The sequence below is a fragment of the Spea bombifrons genome, chromosome 3, assembly GCF_027358695.1.
Source record: "Spea bombifrons isolate aSpeBom1 chromosome 3, aSpeBom1.2.pri, whole genome shotgun sequence".
Taxonomy (NCBI): Eukaryota; Metazoa; Chordata; class Amphibia; order Anura; family Pelobatidae; genus Spea; species Spea bombifrons.
The window spans coordinates 100051085-100073846 of NC_071089.1; the positions used below are offsets into that span (position 1 = coordinate 100051085).

General features: G+C 43.4%; 1 long non-coding RNA gene and 1 pseudogene across 1 annotated transcript; both read left to right on the plus strand.

The window, feature by feature from the left end:
* Positions 1-1513: 1513 nt before the first annotated feature.
* On the plus strand, positions 1514-3120 carry LOC128484622 (uncharacterized). The gene is made up of 3 exons (XR_008351180.1): positions 1514-1579; positions 2398-2476; positions 2976-3120. It is a non-coding gene; the product is annotated as an uncharacterized LOC128484622 (long non-coding RNA).
* Positions 3121-19593: 16473 nt separating this feature from the next.
* LOC128484104 (thymic stromal cotransporter homolog) lies at positions 19594-21699 on the plus strand (annotated as a pseudogene).
* Positions 21700-22762: the final 1063 nt, after the last annotated feature.

The following is a 22762-nucleotide window of genomic DNA, read 5'->3' on the forward strand; positions in this document are numbered from 1 at the left end:
GCTCCGAACAAAAGATTAGAGACCAGCGGGAACTACGGATGTCATTCCCTTAGTGCAGAGAATTACATCACATGCCGTTTCCAGTATCTTAAATTCTATTAAGGTTTGGGGACCAGGGCATTTTTATTTTTGTAACGATTATAAGTTGCACCTGCAACCTGTAGCTTTCCTATCAACTGCTCGCAAAAATATATTTCTTTCCCCAGGTAACTAGAGTTAATAAATAATAGTTCCTTTTTTACACTTGAAGTATAACATTGCATAGCCTATATTGGTGTTAATACAGGTATTTTATTTTTGTATCTCTCATGTGGTACATAGTTGGAATTAAAATTAATACTACTAAAATAGACTGTCCCAAACATGACATGACGGAATGGAAATGTAGGTGTATTTTGGCTTTTATGAAATGTTTTGTACATCTTGCTATAAACTTGTGCACCGACAAATGCACCTGCCCCTTAAGCCCGCCGCAACTGCGACCGGGTCCGCCACTCAAAGGGGCCGGGAAGCCCCCGCCAGGGCCGGCCTTACAGGTGTGCGTCCGCACAGGGTTTAAATTAAAACATCGGGAGGGGGGGGTTACTTTATTTAACATCCTTCATGTTAAATAAAGTTTTTTTCTTAAGAGGATGTTAAATAAAGTTAAAACAAAAAAACCCGGTGTTTTAATTTAAGTCCCGGGTCGCTCGTGAAGTTTTCAGCGACCGCTTGGCGCCCTTCACTCTCCGAGACTCCGTCGGGGTGCCAGCGTTTCATGCTGAGCGCTGGAATTATGCCACACCGCGGAAGAGCGGGAAGATGGCTCCCATCGCAGGACTCCGGCAACAAGGTAAGTAAGGATAGGGAGAGGGGGGTAGATAGTGAAAAGGGGCAGAGGGGGGACGGCAGTGAGAAGGGGCAGAGGTGGTAGATAGTGAGAAGGGGCAGAGGGGGGAGATTTTTTCCTTTCTTTTTTTGGGGGATGGGGGGCGCCAGAGGAGTAGTCCGCACAGGGCGCCAGAACACTTAAGGCCGGCTCTGTCTCTGTGTGTAGTGCTATGTCCGTGTTGCTTATATTTTAAAATATAGGTTTATTATGGGAATATGCCTTTAAAATAATTTTATTTAAATTTTAAAAAAAAGTACTTTAAGATATATAAAATATAAATATGTAAAAGTCAAACGATTAAGTGAAATAAAAAGTCTTTCCTCAACGCGTTTCGGCTTTAATGGCTTCCTCAGGAAAAAAGTATTTGATCGCTTCTTCCACTCTTTTTATGTGTGTTAATTCGTTGTATTTTCTTCTATATACGCTAGATGGCGGTGTAACGTTGTTTCCCAGAACATGAGGACGTGTTGTACGCACATGTACACTAGGTGGCGCTGTTACGTCATTCCACAATACGTGAGGACGTATTGGAGGCTGGATGTGCGTACTGCCGTCATTCTGTTTATACGCGTCCCCATAGAAACGGCGTCTCCTTCTCCGTAGGGATGTCTCTTTTCTTGGTGTTGTATCAGGTCCCAGTGTCCTGCTGTGCTGTGCAGTGCAGATGTTAAGAAATGACATTTGAAGACGGATTAACATGAACGCTAAGTATAAACGCTATAGGATGTAAACGTTTAAGGATGTGATTGCATTAAACGTGGATATATGAACTATAACTAAACATACTATGGGTTTTGTTCATACATAAATGTCTATATGAATCCACAGAAAAGAGAGCAATAAGGGTGGAAAAGTGCCAAACAATAATACAAAATACGAAATATTGGAATTGTGTATAGTAAAAAGTAATATTGAAGAACCCATGAATGAATAAGTAGTCTGTGTCTATTTATTTCAAATGGGGGTTAGGATCCCTTAGGTGAAAGCGTGAATATCCAAGTTTATGTTCAAGCCTCCTTTTTTTATATGTTCCTAATTTAAAGATCCACTTAGTTTCCTTTCTTGAAATGTTTTCTGCACTATTCCCTCCTCTCCAATTTGGGGGTACAATGTCTATTCCCATGATTCAAAATTGATTAATTGAGAAAACAGGACATGAATTACAGTATCGCGGGACACCGTGTTTAATGCTTGAATTCATAATGTTCCCAAGATGTTCCTAAATTCTTCCTTTAAGTGGTCTGGTTGTTCTTCCCCCATACTGTGCACCACATGGACATTGTAATAAATAAATTACAGATTTGGTGGTGCAGGTGATGAATTTCTTAATTTCGTATGTAGTCCCTGTCCTATTACTGATAAAACTGTTTGTTTTCCTTGGTAGGTAGGTGCACAACTTGCACCTACCGCATGGGCAAAAAACAATGGGTTTCTTGCCCAGAAAGGTATTAAAATTAATTTCTGTTTTCTTTGTTGGGAGGAAAATGTTTTTCAAATTATTTGGTTTTTTTTGTATATGATTTGAGGTTTTTCCGGTAAGAGGGGACCTAAAATGTCATCGCTCTTCAGGACATGCCAGTGTTTCCGCAATATCTTTTTAATGTGGTGAGCCTTAGTATTATATTCCTTAATGAATGAAAAACTGAAACCTTTCTTGTTCATATTATGTTCGGGCTTTCCTTTTAGTAGATGAGATCTGTCCATTTGTTCCACTTTCTGTTGACTTCTCGCTAATAACTCTATTGGATAGTGTTTCTCGCTAAATTTACTTTTAATATCTGTGGTGTGTTTAATAAAGTCCTGGTCCCGTGTACAGTTCGTCCTTATTCTCATCATCTGCCCGTGGGGATGTTATCTAACCATGCTGGGTGATGACAGCTTGTGTAATCAATGAAACCATTGGCATCGGTAGCATTTTTATAATTTCTGGAGCATTGCCTTCTGTGAATAGTTCCACATCCAAGAATTCAACACTTTGCTTTAGTATGTTGAAAGTACATTTTAGGTTGTATTGGTTCTGGTTGATGTATTCTATAAATTGATGTAATTTATCCAGTGTTCCCCTCCATATAATTAACACATCATCGATATATCTCTTCCACAGCACCAGGTCTGCTTCAAATGGATTGTTGTGCCATATCTGTTCTGCTTCCCATTCGGCTACGAAAAGGTTGGCGTAACTCGGCACGAACCTGGCACCCATGGCTGTCCCACATAGATGACGGTAAAACTGGTGTTCAAACAAGAAATAGTTTTATTTCAAAATAAAATCGATACATTCCAAAATGAAATCCTTCCGATGTGTTGCATGTTATCTCCATGTTTAATGCTATCTCAATGAGTAGTGTTATGTCCATGTTTAATGCTATGTCCATATTTAATGTTATCTCTATGTGTAATGTGTGACAGTGTAAACCCCAGGGAGATGCTTAGTGTGGCATTTGGGTACAGGTGCTATCCAGATCGTAAATATGGGTCCCTAGGGTGGAGCAATTGGAGAGCAGGGTGGGCCAATGCTCCGTTTCCCCATGCTGTGGAAATTCCATGCCGAGTTTTCCAGGACGCAAGAAATCTGCAGGATCCAGTCCGGGATGCCAATGGGGCCGGCATCAGGCACAGGTGCTGGACATTAAAAACCCCTGGAGCTTGATACTCAGAGAGACTGTTGGGGGAAGAGGAAGTTCCCTGTGCTCCCAGGGCAAGGAGAGGCCCCGAAGAAGACAATCCCTGAGCCAAGTGAGGCAATACCTGCCTGGACGTTTTGTGTGTTGTCTGGGGGAGGTTTTCCAGAGCCTGGCGTAGCTGGGTCTGGCTGGGAGGTTGAGGTAGTGGGTGATTAGGCTGGTCAGTCTGCACCAGCATAGTTCAGTTAGAGAGGGCTCCAATTGGGAGCTAGGTTTTCTTTTGCAGGTTTCACAGATATGCAATACTTTTATCCAGCAAAAAGAAACTTCACGTCCGGATCATCAATAAGTCATCACAAACACATCAAGGCCATCCTCCATAAGCATATGTATTTCAGCCAGCAATACACAAGGGCACATACCATGCAACAGTCAAACAGTGGTTTTTGGGGTTTAAGCGGTTAAAATAAGGAGGAAAAAAAAGAAAAAAAAAAACAAAAAAAATGAGCTGCAGTTCCTGGCTCTAATTGCCCTAAAGGACTTAGGTGCTTAGGACCCCTAAAAGTGATATGTATGGCCCTCATGCTATAGGGTTTGTCACATATGGTGGAGGATGCGGGCAAAGCACTGCTATGGTCTGTGGGCAGAAAGCAGGAACCAAAAAAAAAAAAAACAAAAAAAAAAATGAGCTGCTGTTCCTGGCTCTAATTGCCCTGGAGGACTTAGGTGCTTAGGACCCCTAAAAGTGACATGTATGGCCCTCATGCTATAGGGTTTGTCACATATGGTGGAGGATGCGGGCAAAGCACTGCTATGGTCTGTGGGCAGAAAGCAGGAACCAAAAAAAAAAAAGAGAAAAATTTGCTTTATTTTAACCGCTTAAACCCCAAAAACCACTGTTTGACTGTTGCATGGTATGTGCCCTTGTGTATTGCTGGCTGAAATACATATGCTTATGGAGGATGGCCTTGATGTGTTTGTGACGACTTATTGATGATCCGGACGTGAAGTATCTTTTTGCTGGATAAAAGTATTGCATATCTGTGAAACCTGCAAAAGAAAACCTAGCTCCCAATTGGAGCCCTCTCTAACTGAACTATGCTGGTCCAGACTGACCAGCCTAATCACCCACTACCTCAACCTCCCAGCCAGACCCAGCTACGCCAGGCTCTGGAAAACCTCCCCCAGACAACACACAAAACGTCCAGGCAGGTATTGCCTCACTTGGCTCAGGGATTGTCTTCTTCAGGGCCTCTCCTTGCCCTAGGAGCACAGGGAACTTCCTCTTCCCCCAACAGTCTCTCTGAGTATCAAGCTCCAGGGGCTTTTAATGTCCAGCACCTGTGCCTGATGCCGGCCCCATAGGAATCCCGGACCGGATCCTGCAGATTTCTTGCCTCCTGGAAAACTCGGCATGGAATTTCCACAGCATGGGGAAACGGAGCATTGGCCCACCCTGCTCTCCAATTGCTCCACCCCAGGGACCCATATTTACCCAAATGCCACACTAAGCATCTCCCTGGGGTTTACACTGTCACAAATGATATGTCCATGTTTAATGCTTTATCCATGTGTAAGGCAGTGTCAGTGTTTAATGCTATCTCCATATTTAATGTTATCTCTATGTGTAATGTGTGACAGTGTAAACCCCAGGGAGATGCTTAGTGTGGCATTTGGGTACAGGTGCTATCCAGATCGTAAATATGGGTCCCTAGGGTGGAGCAATTGGAGAGCAGGGTGGGCCAATGCTCCGTTTCCCCATGCTGTGGAAATTCCATGCCGAGTTTTCCAGGACGCAAGAAATCTGCAGGATCCAGTCCGGGATGCCAATGGGGCCGGCATCAGGCACAGGTGCTGGACATTAAAAACCCCTGGAAGAGGAAGTTCCCTGTGCTCCCAGGGCAAGGAGAGGCCCCGAAGAAGACAATCCCTGAGCCAAGTGAGGCAATACCTGCCTGGACGTTTTGTGTGTTGTCTGGGGGAGGTTTTCCAGAGCCTGGCGTAGCTGGGTCTGGCTGGGAGGTTGAGGTAGTGGGTGATTAGGCTGGTCAGTCTGCACCAGCATAGTTCAGTTAGAGAGGGCTCCAATTGGGAGCTAGGTTTTCTTTTGCAGGTTTCACAGATATGCAATACTTTTATCCAGCAAAAAGAAACTTCACGTCCGGATCATCAATAAGTCATCACAAACACATCAAGGCCATCCTCCATAAGCATATGTATTTCAGCCAGCAATACACAAGGGCACATACCATGCAACAGTCAAACAGTGGTTTTTGGGGTTTAAGCGGTTAAAATAAGGAGGAAAAAAAAGAAAAAAAAAACAAAAAAAATGAGCTGCTGTTCCTGGCTCTAATTGCCCTAAAGGACTTAGGTGCTTAGGACCCCTAAAAGTGACATGTATGGCCCTCATGCTATAGGGTTTGTCACATATGGTGGAGGATGCGGGCAAAGCACTGCTATGGTCTGTGGGCAGAAAGCAGGAACCAAAAAAAAAAAAACAAAAAAAAAATGAGCTGCTGTTCCTGGCTCTAATTGCCCTGGAGGACTTAGGTGCTTAGGACCCCTAAAAGTGACATGTATGGCCCTCATGCTATAGGGTTTGTCAGATATGGTGGAGGATGCGGGCAAAGCACTGCTATGGTCTGTGGGCAGAAAGCAGGAACCAAAAAAAAAGAGAAAAATTCGCTTTATTTTAACCGCTTAAACCCCAAAAACCACTGTTTGACTGTTGCATGGTATGTGCCCTTGTGTATTGCTGGCTGAAATACATATGCTTATGGAGGATGGCCTTGATGTGTTTGTGACGACTTATTGATGATCCGGACGTGAAGTATCTTTTTGCTGGATAAAAGTATTGCATATCTGTGAAACCTGCAAAAGAAAACCTAGCTCCCAATTGGAGCCCTCTCTAACTGAACTATGCTGGTCCAGACTGACCAGCCTAATCACCCACTACCTCAACCTCCCAGCCAGACCCAGCTACGCCAGGCTCTGGAAAACCTCCCCCAGACAACACACAAAACGTCCAGGCAGGTATTGCCTCACTTGGCTCAGGGATTGTCTTCTTCAGGGCCTCTCCTTGCCCTAGGAGCACAGGGAACTTCCTCTTCCCCCAACAGTCTCTCTGAGTATCAAGCTCCAGGGGCTTTTAATGTCCAGCACCTGTGCCTGATGCCGGCCCCATAGGAATCCCGGACCGGATCCTGCAGATTTCTTGCCTCCTGGAAAACTCGGCATGGAATTTCCACAGCATGGGGAAACGGAGCATTGGCCCACCCTGCTCTCCAATTGCTCCACCCCAGGGACCCATATTTACCCAAATGCCTCACTAAGCATCTCCCTGGGGTTTAGACTGTCACAAATGATATGTCCATGTTTAATGCTTTATCCATGTGTAAGGCAGTGTCAGTGTTTAATGCTATCTCCATGTTTAATGTTATCTCTATGTGCAATGCTATGTCCATGTTTAATGCTATTGTCAGGAACCACTTTTTCGCTGCCTGAACCATGGCTTTTTTTATACCTGTGGTGTTTAAATCTGCTACCACTAGTGGCCGCCCTCTGTAGCACTCAGAACTCAGGTGTGCCTTGTTACCTGGGTTGAGCCCTAGCCAATACATCCAGCTGGCCCTTGTTACCTGTGATTACCCTGCCTTTATGAACCTGCCCTGCCCTTCAGTCAGGGCCTTTGTATTGAAGTCTATGGATCTTCCTGCTGTGGCTCGGCACCTGTACTGTTCCTGGTTCCCTGCTTTGTGTCCTGATCAATCGGACTCCCTGCTTTGTGTCCTGATCAATCGGACTCCCTGCTTTGTGTCCTGATCAATCGGACTCCCTGCTTTGTGTCCTGATCAAGCGGACTCCCTGCTTTGTGTCCTGATCAAGCGGGCTCCCTGCTTTGCGTCCTGATCAAGCGGACTCCCTGCTTTGCGTCCTGATCAAGCGGACTCGCTGCTTTGCGTCCTGATCAAGCGGACTCGCTGCTTTGCGTCCTGATCAAGCGGACTCGCTGCTTTGCGTCCTGATCAAGCGGACTCGCTGCTTTGCGTCCTGATCAAGCGGACTCGCTGCATTGCGTCCTGATCAAGCGGACTCGCTGCTTTGCGTCCTGATCAAGCGGACTCGCTGCTTTGCGTCCTGATCAAGCGGACTCGCTGCTTTGCGTCCTGATCAAGCGGACTCGCTGCTTTGCGTCCTGATCAAGCGGACTCGCTGCTTTGCGTCCTGATCAAGCGGACTCGCTGCTTTGCGTCCTGATCAAGCGGACTCGCTGCTTTGCGTCCTGATCAAGCGGACTCGCTGCTTTGCGTCCTTCCAAGCGGACTCGCTGCTTTGCGTCCTTCCAAGCGGACTCCCTGCTTTGCGTCCTTCCAAGCGGACTCCCTGCTTTGCGTCCTACCAAGCGGACTCCCTGCTTTGCGTCCTACCAAGCGGACTCCCTGCTTTGCGTCCTACCAAGCGGACTCCCTGCTTTGCGTCCTACCAAGCGGACTCCCTGCTTTGCGTCCTTCCAAGCGGACTCCCTGCTTTGCGTCCTTCCAAGCGGACTCCCTGCTTTGCGTCCTTCCAAGCGGACTCCCTGCTATGCGTCCTTCCAAACGGACTCCCTGCTATGCGTCCTTCCAAGCGGACTCCCTGCTTTGCGTCCTTCCAAGCGGACTCCCTGCTATGCGTCCTTCCAAGCGGACTCCCTGCTATGCGTCCTTCCAAGCGGACTCCCTGCTATGCGTCCTTCCAAACGGACTCCCTGCTATGCGTCCTTCCAAACGGACTCCCTGCTATGCGTCCTTCCAAGCGGACTCCCTGCTATGCGTCCTTCCAAACGGACTCCCTGCTATGCGTCCTTCCAAACGGACTCCCTGCTATGCGTCCTTCCAAACGGACTCCCTGCTTTGCGTCCTTCCAAGCGGACTCCCTGCTTTGCGTCCTTCCAAGCGGACTCCCTGCTTTGTGTCCTTCCAAGCAGACTCCCTCCTTTGTGTCCTCATGAAGACCATTCACCTACATCTGTTACATCACCTGAGAAATCCAACAAGCCTGTTACCAGTATGAAAAAGGAATCTTCTAGGAAACGTGAACCCCTTACCACAACCGAATTGCAACAAAGGCATGATGATGAGGCTTGCTTTTACTGTGGCAAAAAGGGACACTGGATCACCCAATGTCCTCTGAAACCTCCCAAACCCTCTGTACTGATTGAACAGTCTACGTCACAAGCACAGAGCTCTCCTAAAAGGGGAAGTAGCTTTATTCCCCAGGACAGTGAACCCATGGAGTATATACCACCCCTGGTGATTCCTAATGCTTCTCAAACTCCAGTGGATGTCCAGCTGAAGCCTGAAGCCTGATGACTGTTCTGTGATGGAATGCAGCTTCTGTGATTCTACAGTCTGTGGCAGTGTGGGTTGCTCCCATATGGATGAACTTCCTATTGCTTTCTGTTCAGCCATGATTGCAACTCCTATCACTCTTACCTCAGCAAAGTGTGATACACCAGAGACTACCATAGCCCCTAATATCTCCTCTGGACTGATAGCAAAGATACATGACCCTATTCCATCTCTGAGGAGGAAGGGACCTTCCATCAGTGCTTCCCACACCAAGTCTGCTTCTCCTGTTTTGAACCAGTGCAGTTCTGGTACTACCCCCCTGCCCCCAGTAGTGCCCTGGGTACAGGGCAGCTATGTGACCCCTGGTACATGGAAAGAGAAAGCATTGAATCATACCTTCTCATCAACTTCTTCAGCATCCAGTCCTAATTTGACCTATGATTGCACCACAGATAACCTTTCCTTTGATTGTGTTATTACCTCTAATGGCAATATAATCAGAAATGAAGACCTGGAGATCTGTGAACAAGCTTTACCGAAAAAGAAAAAGAAGAAATCACGTTAAGTACACCCTTCTGCTCAGTTTATTAAAGGTGTACAGATTTTGTTCAGACTGTTCGCATTCAGTGACCGCTCCTTGGGGAGGGGGTACTGTCAGGAACCACTTTTTCGCTGCCTGAACCATGGCTTTTTTTTATACCTGTGGTGTTTAAATCTGCTACCACTAGTGGCTGCCCTCCGCCCTCTGGAGCACTCAGAACTCAGGTGTGCCTTGTTACCTGGGTTGAGCCCTAGCCAATACATCCAGCTGGGCCTTGTTACCTGTGATTACCCTGCCTTTATGAACCTGCCCTGCCCTTCAGTCAAATGGGTGTTTTGATGGATATATCCAGCCCTGTGTGTCCAAAATAAATCAGTCTTCGTTTGGTTTTACCCTACACCGAGTCTCGGCTAGTGCCTGGGGAACCGGGGGAAGTGTGTTGTCCCAGGCTAAGGGAGCACAAGACAGCGGAGGTAGTCGGTCGGACTAGCCAGCTCCGTGACATTGGTGGCAAGCAGTGGGATTGCTTCTTAGTCTGAGGGACACTCACTTTCTACCGGGATTAACCAACAGGACGGCAGAGTTCGGTCGCCTTGACGAGGACATGGATGTGGTATCAGAATTCCAGGGGCTGCTGTGGGTCATCCTCTCTTGCTACACCACTACTCTGCCTACAGAACAATACCAGAATCTGAGGCATCTGGTTCGACAGTCACTATGGCAGAGGGCTGTTATATGCCGGGGTCAGTGTCTTCCAAGCTCCGAACAAAAGATTAGAGACCAGCGGGAACTACGCATGTCATTCCTGGGACAGCAACCCCAGGAGCAATGGGTATCCAAATTGGACAAGCTGGTCCAACAGGAGGTAGAGCTGGAAAATTACTATAGGGCTCTGCAGTGGTATACAGAGCAAGCATATTGGGGAACTGTGAAAGAATGTTCTCCAGAGGGCTATGACTTTGGTGGCCCAGGATTATTATGGGATAGTCTTCAGGAGGATCCGGACTTCGGAAGTACAGCGGAGTGGCGGATTCAGAAAATGCCCTAACCCCAGCTGAAGCGCTGGCAACAGGGCAGAGCATCGCTGGCCTCTGCCCAGCACATACCAAAGCTGCAGGAATTCAGGGAGATACAGCGGCCGACCCGCCTCAGCAGCAGAAGCAGGGAGGTGGAACAGCCGGTCCATCTCCCCAGCGGCAGAACCTAATTCCGGGACAGGAGGAACCTGACCTCCCTCCTTTGCGGCAGCAGGAGCACCAGGGAGGGGATGCAGGAGACATCACTCCCCAGCGGTACCCGGAAGATGGCGCAGCCGGCCCATCTCCCCAGCAGCAGCAGGAGCAACAATTTTGGGAGGGCATTGATGGGCCAAATGAACTGACTGACTACGGAGTCAACCCGTTTGGGGTTTCCTCCTGTGTCAGTCCAATTTGGAGGGGGGAGAATTGTGACGGAGCCCTCAATCACTGGGACCACTGGAGAGGCCTAACTGGTAGCCTCCTCCCTATTGACTATGGGCCCTGGGTTTGTAAAGACTTTTGTGGCTACCCCCAGCAGTACCATCTCATCACTGGCTGAGGGGATTATCTCCAGCATACAGCCAGGATCTGCAACCAGGGAGTGACTGCCATTGTTTCAGTTTAATGTTGTATAAATCAGCCCCCCCCATTGTATTGTTAATCTAGTTACTGCCCCTGTTGTCTCTGGGAGGCAGATTAAGGGGGGCAGTTTGTGTCTCAATAGCTTATTTTATGTAAATGTGTGTTTTGATGGATATATCCAGCCCTGTGTGTCCAAAATAAATCAGTCTTCGTTTGGTTTTACCCTACACTGAGTCTCGGCTAGTGACTGGGGAACCGGGGAAAGTGTGTTGTCCCAGGCTAAGGGAGCACAAGACAGCGGAGGTAGTCGGTCGGACTAGCCAGCTCCGTGACAAATGCTATGTCCATGTTTAATGCTATGTCATTGTGTAATGCAATGTCCATGTGTATCATTATCTCCATGTGTAATGCTCTGTCCATGTTTAATGCTATGTCCATGTTTAATGCTATGTCTGTGAGTAGGTCTACATCCATGTTTAATGCTATCTCCATGTGTAATGCGATGTCTATTTTTAATGCGATGTCTATTTTTAATGCGATGTCTATTTTTAATGCGATGTCCGTTTATATTGAACTGATGATGTTACGCAGTCTATTACAGGGAAAGAGCTTGCGGTGGAGGCATAATCATCCACAGAAGCTTTGTGCTTCCGTGTTGTCAATTACGTTTTGCCTTTTCTTTTCTACAGGTATAAATACACAGTTAACCTCTTAGTGTCCAGAGGGAAGGACAATCTTTCAAGCCATGGTTCCCCAGAGGTTTCCACCCTTAGGGTGGTTTTTCCTCTCCTGCGTGCTGAAAGGTGACTCTTCGTGAGTCTCGAGGTAGTTGTCACCATGATCATTGCTTTCAGGCCTAATTAATTGGACTATTAATTTTGTAATTAATAATAAACAAATTAAATGACCATCAGTTTCTGTTGTGTTTTTTATACTATTGACTAAAAGTAGCTGTAACCATATGTGATAACAAAAATGAATGGAGTTTATCCAGACCAATGGTTCGGGCCCAACCAGTGTGTATGCTAAAGAGCTGAAGGGCTGGCTTCCTCAGGGCCCTTTGCCAGGTATTTCATGCTTTATTAAAAAACACCAATGCACAAGTGTACAAAAAGGACAATGTATGAATTTAAAAGGTTACAAATTTGCATCCGTGCGTCTCATGTTTAGACGTCACTTACATCTTCACACACATCATAGTTAAACATTTAGAATGAGTAATGTTATACAAAATACTAAAACCCCATATTTTTCATATATATCTAAACCCTCACTAAATCAGTTAAATTGACAGAACATACCCCCAACAACAATTCAGGTGTCCAGATTGTTTATGCATTTCGAGCATTTTAATTGGGCTTATAAGGTGTATATTGCTGTTTTGGAACTGGTTTTTTTTACATTTAGTATGTTGGGTTTGTAACTGGAAATTTTAAACAAAGAAGCCATGAACACCACCCAATCTAGGATATGTCACTAGTGGTTTCAGGACACAGTCCAAGCAGACATTTGGCCACCAATCACTGCCGAAATTAGCTATAGAAATACTTTGTTGAATTTTTTTTCACCAACGCTTCTGTGTTTTTTAGAATTTTTTTGGCACAGGTTATGAGTTATGGCAGAGAAATCCAGTATGTGTTTTTTAGATTATGGAAATACCCTACATGCATAGGTTGTTTTACATTATTTTGTTTTTAACTTGCCTGGAACAAACTTTTTGATAGCTGCGTAGAGTTTTTATGTAGGTCATGTGCCATCAAAATACCCTACATTTTCATCTTGTTTTATTAAGTTGCAGCAATCCTACGGTTTTTTGTTTTTTTATCTCAATTCAAATCTCCATTTATTCAAGGTATGCGTAAAGACAAGTTATAGTGTGTACATTAGAGGAATGAGAGACACCTCCCGCGTTTGCACAGTAAAACAACGGTCCGCTAAAACAAATCGGTAAGCATACCAGGGTCCGAAAGACTCTGGAATGAACAGTGAACAAGACCAGATACGGAGAGGAGATCAACATACTGTGATCGTGTCAGAAAATACAGTATTACAAAAATACAGCAGTATTAATAAAAAATAAACATAACTAAAACAGAATCAAAACACTCCAGGATGTCATTGCAATCCTACTGTTAAAGCAAAAGCAGAACGATATATATATATATATTATTGAAAACATTTCCAATTCCCTATTTTTGTATGATACAGAGACCTGGTAGAGAGGGACAGGAAGGGCAGTGGTACCTAAGGAGTCTGTCCTAATACCTTTTTTATAGCAGACTTTTTGTGCGTTTGGTGGGGGGATTGTACAAAGAAAATGCCATTTTTGTCTTTGGATCAGAGGATGTTTCTCAAAATCTTTAGCTGGAACTGTAGAAAAGTGTAATTCTTTCCAGTTCCAAATTTATCTTAAAGTACCTATGTATTAAACACGGAAACTTGGGTCAGGTAGATCACAACTTTTGTATACCATGTTGTGGTTTTGCCTAACACTAGGTAGGGCTGTTGACATTGATCAGAAAGGTATACCCCACCACGTTTTATTGTTATTGATAATGCACTGTGGTTTTGGGAACTGTGCATCACCCTTACCTCTGACATGTACCAGCACCAAACTTTCATTGTGTATGGAGGAGAGAACATACTCTACATGTCTTCACAGAGCACTTTTGTTTTGGGTACACCAATTGGAAGATGGAAGCTTTTTAGGCTGGGGTGTCATATATATATATAAAAAAATTCAAAATTAACTCCAGGCTGGTATCGGAATTATCTACCTGGATACCAAAGGTACATACATTTCTAGTTTCCTATTTTTCCTTCTTGCTACATAACCCTGCACCCACTGATCTTTATACTTTTTTAACCTGGTCCATGCTATAAGCACATAAGCTTTCTAGACCTCAGAGGTCTTTTCGTCGCCATTTCTTCTGTAGGAGAGACCTCTGATGTCCAAACATACACCTTTCAATAGAAATCATACAACGTATGCAGTTAAGTGTCCATTTTGCTTGTGGAGCTCAGTAAGAACAATACCAAGACTTTGCTACACTTTTAATTTTATTTCAAATATTTTAAATACACGATGGATACTTAACATAGACACAACTGTACAATGGAACTGACAACATGTTGATATTGTTTTAAAGATACAACACCTGGCTTCTTCAAAATATACATAAATAAAAATTAATTAATTCAATCTGAAACCCGTTATGAGCGATGTATTCCTGGTTTTCATCACATTGGTTACAGATCTTCAATTTTATCTGGCAAGTGGGTCCAATACAAAAGCCCGACAAATGGAGATATTATTATATTGTGGAGCCTTGAACAAGTTTTCTAGTGTGAACTCTTAATTCAACTCTTTCTTATTCATTTATTAAATATCAATGCACTTATTTCACTTTTTTCAATTGTTTTTTCTCTCTCTAATTAATGATATAATTCATTATGTTTAAACAGTTTGGTGGTTTCATGGGAACGTGAAAGTGGCCATACCAAGTCAGGACTCTAGGAATGATTCTTAGAATCATGTTGATGCATTGTCATCTTTAAAGAGTTTCTTCTGAATCACTGTCATCGGGAAGGTTCATACAGGTTATCAGAGAAATATAGAGAAGAGCATCTCTGGATAGCTTCACCTTACTGATGGGAATCTCCGAGCGTGGTTTCTCCTTCTCTGTAACATAAGTTACATGCACCGGGCCTTTGAAGTCAGTTGTGGAGATGTTGCCATGTGTGTTCCGATTCATGTTGACACTTGAGACTCCTGTTTCTTCTGCGTACTCTTTGTAAGAGGAGTCACAGCCACCCCAACGCCTGTGCGAAGGACAAAGAACCATTTAGACAAGTGATATTCACAGAAAATGTTCCATCTGAAGGAGAGACCCGTGACTTTCTGAAAACCTTTGTAACTTTAGATCGTTTTGTATCTTGGTCCAATAAAGTATCAACTTTGACGTAATACCCTACTATCACCCTTTCAACTGTTGAGCTGAGTAAAAACACATTAAGAACAATCTCAATGCTCGCTTGACAGCCTTATCACACCAACATCAGCACTCACTAAATAAGACTGCAAAGTAAAATCTAGATCTAGGCTTTCCTGTGTATTTGACATCACAGCAGGCACAGACCTCCCTAATACCCCTTTGGCCAACCTGTGTGACCTCTGGAGACATTATTATGTGAAGTCATGTCCTGGTACTCCAAGATTACGCTCAGTACAAGGATGAGGAGGTAGGTTATGTGTCCCTCCCAACAGGGCTGGCCTAAGGGGTGTGCGACCTGTGCGGCCGCACAGGGCGCCATGGCAACAGGGGCGCCTGCCTGGGACTTAAATTAAAACATCAGGGTTTTTTTTGCTTTGTTTTGTTTTAACTTTATTTAACATCCTCCATGTTTAATAATACAATCGCGTAGAGCTCTACACGCTCCCCGGACGAAGCACCGGGAACTCAGATGCAGGGGACCTGGATCCTCCTGTGTTACCCCCCCCAATTTACCGATGCTTCTGAGTCCCCGGTGCTTAGTCCGGGCAGCGCGTAGAGCTCTACGTGATTCACGTAGACAACATCCGCTCAAGCGCGTAGAGCTCTACATGCTGCCCGGACTAAGCACCGGGGACTCAGAAGCACCGGTAAGTTTGGAGGAGGGAGAGGGAGGGAGTGTTAAATGGGGGGGGGGCATAAGGCATTTCTGGAGGCAGACTGCTCTGTGAAATGCCTTTTAACCCCCTTAATGCCACTCTGCCTCCAGAAATGCCTTTAAACCCTCTATGCGCCACTCTGCCTCCTGAAATGCCCTATACCTCCCTATATGCCACTCTGCCCCATAATATGCCTTTTAACCCCCTAAATGCCAGAGTGGCGTATAGGGGTATAAGGCAATTCTGGAGGCAGAGTGGCACATAGGGGGGGTCAAAAGGCATATCATGGGGCACAGTGGCATATAGAGGGTTAAAAGGCGTATCATGGGGCACAGTGGCATTTAGAGGGCATAAGGCATTTCTGGGGCAGAGTGGCAAGCCTGGGGGCAGATGTGCATAACTGGGAGGGCAGGTTGAAAAAAAGGAAATAAAAACAAAAACAACATATTTTTCTCAATCATAGCTTTTATTAACAAACAATTGTTCACATCGTTTACATGAATTAACATTTACTGGTAAAACTTTTTTCCTATAGGGTGGTCTTATATTCAGGCTTTTTCTTTTTTTCATTAATTAATATACAGATTTTGGGGGGTCATCTTATAATCGAGCAAATACAGGGGGGCGATATCAAGCTTTGTTTAGCCACAGGAAAGAAACGTCAAAGGGTATAAAGATTACGCAACAACACCAACCAATCAAATGTCTCCCCATTAAACCCAATGGGGATCTTTTCCCATGTCAAGGGGCAGCCAGCTTAGATAATAAGAACAGTAATCACCATACAGGAGAAAAGAAACATCACCCACTCGGAGATCTCAAGACAGGTAGATATGAGCATGATATCTGTAAAAAAGAATTGTATCAATGTGTATTAATGTCAGGAACAAGGATTGTGTTAATTAATAAGCCAGAGAGTTTGTCTGTCAGTGTAGGTTTTATAAATGTATTCATAGACGCATTCTCCCCCTTACGAAAAAATTACTGCAGTTTTTCTGAAGTAATACTGCAGTTTAATGGACATGAAAAACTGCAATACTGCACTGTTACTGCACATTTACTGCAGTTTTACTGCATTTGTACTTCACTGTACTGCAGTTTTACTGCAGTTATTTTTGTATGGAAGTACAAATGCAATAAAGCTGCAGTACATTGAAGCACAACTGCAGATTTGCAATATAAAAAAAAAAGTGCGGTAAATGTGCAGTAAAACTGCAGTACAGTGAAGTACAAATGCAGTAAAACTGCAGTAAATGTGCAGTAATACTGCAGTAAAAGTGCAGTATTGCAATTTTTTCATGTCCAAAAAACTGCAGTATTACTTCAGAAAAACTGCAGTAATTTTTCGTAAGGGCCTGGATATGTTTAGCTATTGTAGTTAGAGAATCACATAAGCCTTTTTATAGATATGAATATATATCTGAGTTTCACTGATGCGTGTTCAGATGTATCTGCTGATGGATAAATCCCTCCTACCTGGCTTGCCATTATGTAAGAAATGATGACCTTCTTACAGGGTTATTCTTTTAGGGAATGTGTGACAAATAAATCACAAATACAAGCATATAGAAAAATGGATATTTATATTGAATTAGGTCACTGTTACATACAACATACAACATACACAAAACATTTGATATTGATACAAAACAAAAGGGATACTCAAGCACATTCTTGGGAAACTCACAGGTTTCTCCCGAACGCCATCTTGTGCAGCTTCGTTCTGAGTCTCCAGAACACTTCTGTTCACTGCGCTCTCTTTTCTTAGACTCTTCTTTCTCTCAGACTCTTCTGACTATTGCAGCCCCTCACTAGTCATCCCAGAATTTCTTGTACCTCCCAGAAAGTGGTTCACCCAACCCCTCTTTCCAGAGATTTCCTGTATGACCCAATTATGGAGGAGATAGACAGTCTATGTCAAAATACACACAGCTATGTTATAATACATCTGCTTCAGCTGTTTGACCCCCTGGGGGTATCCCACCTCTGTTTGAACCTTTGTTCCAAACCCTTTGTAGTGCAAATGACCTTACATTATTTTTATTGTAAAACCAGACATCTCACCTTACAGAAACCCAAATCTTCCCAAAAACATTATGCATAAAATGTAATGTCCCATTTTAAAGGCACCCTTCATCTCTTACATGGGTGTTTTATACGTAGTTGTATTTTCATACATTGTCGTATTATCTTAAATCGTTGTGTCTTGATCTGTTTACAAGATCATTTATTTAATCATTAATAGATTGTATTAACGTTTGTTGATTCTGTAGTGCAGTCTGTTGAGTGGCAATGGTGTCGTCCATTTCTTCTGGGTTTCTTCCAGTTAAGTAATTTGGGTTGTGCTTAAGGGGATTGAACTTGTCCTGAGTTTGGCGAATTGAGCATCAATAAGAGGCACTTTACTCCCCTATTTTTGTAATACACATGCTACACATTAACTCCCATGATGTAGAACCAATAATAGTAGGAATAGTAGCTGGTAACTGTAGATCGGGCTTTGGGGGGCTACCATAAGTATTCAGTACAAACACTAACTTTTGTTGACTACATCTGCAAAAATATTCAGCAGCCATATTGCTGCCTAGACCTCATGAGAATTGTAGTTAGAGACTGGGGTTGTGGTGGCCTACATTACACACTAACTTCAGCTCCCATGATGTATAGTCAGCCATTGCTGGCTGAACACAATTGGAATTGTAGACTGGGTTAGTTGTGTCTAATATTTACCTCCCCAGATATTGTTTACTATTGTACAATATCATGTTGGTCTGTTAGCTACTACTACCACGGTCGTATGATTTTTCATATTAATTGTGACGGATCGTCCTGTGCCCCAGACTGGACACATCCGCCCGTCGGCTCCTTCCTTCTCCCAGTAAGCGGACACGCTGTGGCTGTCCGAAGAAGGCAGTCACAGACCAGCACTTCCCTCAATCATGAGACAGGACTTCATGCTTTGAGGTTAAAACAGAACTCTCTTTATTACAAACACACAGAATTTATATACAATCTCCATTCACTGTGCACCGAACCCAACCCCCAATCCTATCAGCCACATCCCATCACAAATCCTATCAGCCACATCCCATCACAAATCCTATCAGCCACATCCCCTCACAAATCCCATCGGTATACAGGGGATGTCTCAGGTGAGGGGATTAAGGGATACAATGGGTTCCCCCACCTGTGTTATCCCCCCTGTAGTGCGGGTGCCGTCTGGGCAGACAGGGCTGTGCTGGCTGATTAAGAGCCCCAGCCAGATTATAGAATCGTCTCTTTGAAGGCTGGTGCTGCAGCCACATTCAAACCGGGTACACATAAATATAATAATAATAACAGTGAAGATCAGACATGGTTCTTCACATTAATGATTTTCCATACACCAAGAAACCCCTCTCCTGAGCGAACAAAAGTAGACAATGTAAATGAGGTAAGGAGGTATTTGAGGTGGGAGAAAGGAAAAGTAGGGAGGATATTTTTCCTCCTGGAAAAAATCCTTTGGATGACCATGGCTGAAGGGCCCAAAATCACAGAGGCAAACACTATTGACTTAAATGCTTTATTTTGTTTATATATTTTTCTGTTTTCTGTCAAAATAAAAAAAACAAATTAAGATAGGAATGTTATTCACAATCAATTTCCTTTAAGGAAGCACAATACCTAACAATCTGTTGATGTTTATGATAATTTGAGCAAGTTATTGAATTTATTTATATTTATGCACTTTGGTTTTAAACTAATAGTTTGTATGTAACCTGTTTGGGCATTTGTTTACAGGCATTTTAAGAGCTAATGTTGAGACAAAAGCTCCAGCTTTCCTGAGAAATTCTAAACAAAGCATCTCCTTCAATGGAGAGTCGAAACCTACACGACACTGACATTTGGATATTGGATAACCAATAATAATAACAAATTGTCTCATCCATACTTCCATTGATATTTTTATTGACTAATATAGCAATAACCCTAATAATGAAGACCTGGATTGAGCCGGTGGTTGCTGGAGTCCAGGTTACTGCATCATTCTATGACACTGGATTGCTAATGGTGGTCAGAAATCATTATAATAGAACTATTGCGGCTTCCAACATTTCTGAGGAGGATGCATTACAAAAAGGCATCTCTAATTTTTACATAACATACAATGTGATTATGGGTTTAACCCCAATTCTGTCTTCCTATATTCTGGCAAAAATAGGTGACAAAATTAGTAGCAAGATCCCAATATGTATACCGCTGGGTGGATACCTAGTATCAAGGGCTTTTCTATTACTTGTCATTCTTTTGGACTGGCCTATAGAGGTGATGTTTGGTTCTGCTGCTTTAAATGGTTTAACTGGGTGGTTCACATCCTATTGAGCTGGAGTTATGGCCTGGGCCTCACAGTGTTCCTCGGAGAGCAGAACATCTCTTAGACTCATCATCATTGAACTGGTGTATGGATTGGCAGGCTTTGTTGGCAGTTTGATATCCGGTCACATATTTATCAATGTATACTTTACAAATCATCAAGGTGCCATCCTTGCTTACTGCAGCACTGCCTGTTATGCATTGTGTGTCCTTTACAGCATTTTTGTTTTAAGACCACCTGAAAAAACTGAAGCCGAAGAAACAAACAATGAGGACAAAATCATCAAAAAAAGTCAAAATGATCAAATGAACTCAGGACAAGGCAGTTTGTTGACTGAGAAGTCCACTGATGTCCGTGTACCTGACAATCAAAGCAACATGTCACCATCAAAATGGATGCTTATTACCATGTTTACCAGTGCAATCGTATTTAACGTGGCTCTTACTGCAACAGAAGATGTGATTAATGTAGTTGTACTAAAAAAGCCCTTAAGCTGGGGTCCAGTTGAAGTTGGTTATGGTTACGCTGCAACCTACATGACTTATATCGCTAGCTTTTTGGGCGTTTTTGTTCTTTCCAAGTGTTTGAGTGATATGAGCCTGATAATTATTGGAATGCTGTCATTCAGCTCTGGGATACTTATAATGGGCTTTGTGCGCTGGACTTACATGTATTACATTGGTAAGTAACACATTACATGTGATGCTTCTTTGGAAAGCCTGCACTCTTTTCTAACACTAGCAGAATATTTTGTAGAACATTGTTCATAATATCTGTCATAGGGTTTTCTTGGCTTACCTCCTTAGTATAACCAAATTCTGCTCCATTTTTCTACCTTCAGACATTTGGACTACATGAAGGATATTTCTTCCTGGTTCCCATTATATTTTTATTTAATATATGTAACTTTTGAAAAATATTGCAGTTTGCTTGTTTCAAAACAGTTCTAGTTTTTGCATAGTATCATGTTTTAAGGCAGTAACAGGGTTGGCTCAAGACATTGTGTTGCCTGGGTCCGAGTATGAAATGCTGCCCCCCAGCACCACCAAAACTAAACCCACACCCATCATGATTAATAAATTCACTTTTTCCTACTCTATCATACTCACGCTCTCACGCTATAATTCACACATTCATTCACACTCTCATACTCAACGTCTCCCTACCTTTTCCACTGACTGCTTCTCTATCCCTGTCTCTTTTCTCGCAGCTCTATGTCTTGCCTCTTCTCTTGCCACTTCTCCCTGTGTTTTTTCTTCATCCACTTCTCTATGAACCTGGCCTCCTGGTGCACTTCTTCACAAAGAGGCTTTCCTCATCTTAGTGTGGTGTTTGAGTAGCGAAAGTCACCCAAAATATTACATGACCAACAACAATGGCAGCCTCCAGGTCTGCATATGTGCTGTACATAGCACTGTATTTTACGCTCAAGGAGATTTTTTTACTATGGGACCCTTTTAAAAATAACTGCTTTAGCTTTAAGTATTTTCTTATTAATGAATGTGTGCTGTTTATTTCTTAAGTACCCAGCTACTACAAATCATACGTTGATAATACTGCTCTTTATAGTCTATATGTGATAACAGCCTATTTTTTTCTATATTCCAGCTCGGGTGGTGATGATGTTCTCTCTGATTCCTACACCAACAATCAGATCAATGATTTCTAAACACATTCAGGGATCATCATACGTTGAGCTTAGCAAATTTAGCATATTTATTCCCTAGCTGGTACACCAACAAGGTATAGTTTTGGCTTCCTGCAAGTGTAACGGAGCTAGTCTATAGATATATGTAGACACACATGTGAGAGTGTGTTTATTAATGTGTTTGGGAGTGCACATTTTGCACTTTAGGTTTAAAGATAAATGTCCCTTCTACTATGAATATTCAGTGTATCAGCATTAGCAAATGAGGGGGGTCATATGAGTTGCCTAAAAGCTCTCCCTGTTTCTCTTACCTGTAAACAGTTGGATGGGGGGTTATAAAATCAACCAAATTATGAACCCCAAATATACCACCCAGTGCTGGAATGGAGAGCTAAAGTTTATAAAGATAGCATCTGGAAGACATGGATCCCATTGCATTCCTTCCCTACACTCTAAAAAAATCACCTCAAAATTTTAAAACTATATACACCAGTCAGCCATACCATTATGACCACCTGCCTAATATTGTGTAGGTCCCTCTTTTGTTACCAAAACAACCTTGACCCGTCAAGGCATGGGTTCCACTAGACCTCTGAAGGTGTGCTGTGGTATCTGGCATCAAGATGTTAGCAGCACATCCTTTAAGTCCTGTCTCCTAGTAAGCAACGCACATGCACTGTGTGTTCTGTGTTCTGACACCTATCAGAACCAGCATTAACTTTTTCATCCATTTGAGCTACAGTAGCTCATCTGTTGGATTTCACCACATGGGCCAGCCTTCACGCCCACATGCATCAATGAGCCTTGGCTGCTCATGACCCTGCTGCCAGTTGACCACTTTCCTTCCATGGACCACTTTTGATAGGTACTGACCACTGCAGACCGGGAACACCCTGCTCGAAATGCAGTTTTGGGGATGCTCTGACTAGCCATCACAATTTTGCCCTTGTCAAAGTCGCTCAGATCCCTACGCTTGCCCATTTTTCCTGCTTCTATCACATCAACTTTGAGAACGAAATGTTCACTTCCTACCTACTATATCCCACCCACTGACATGTGCCATGATAACAAGATTATCAGTGTGATTCACTTCACCTGTCAGTGGTCATAATGTTATGGCTGATCGGTGTATACACCCTTGT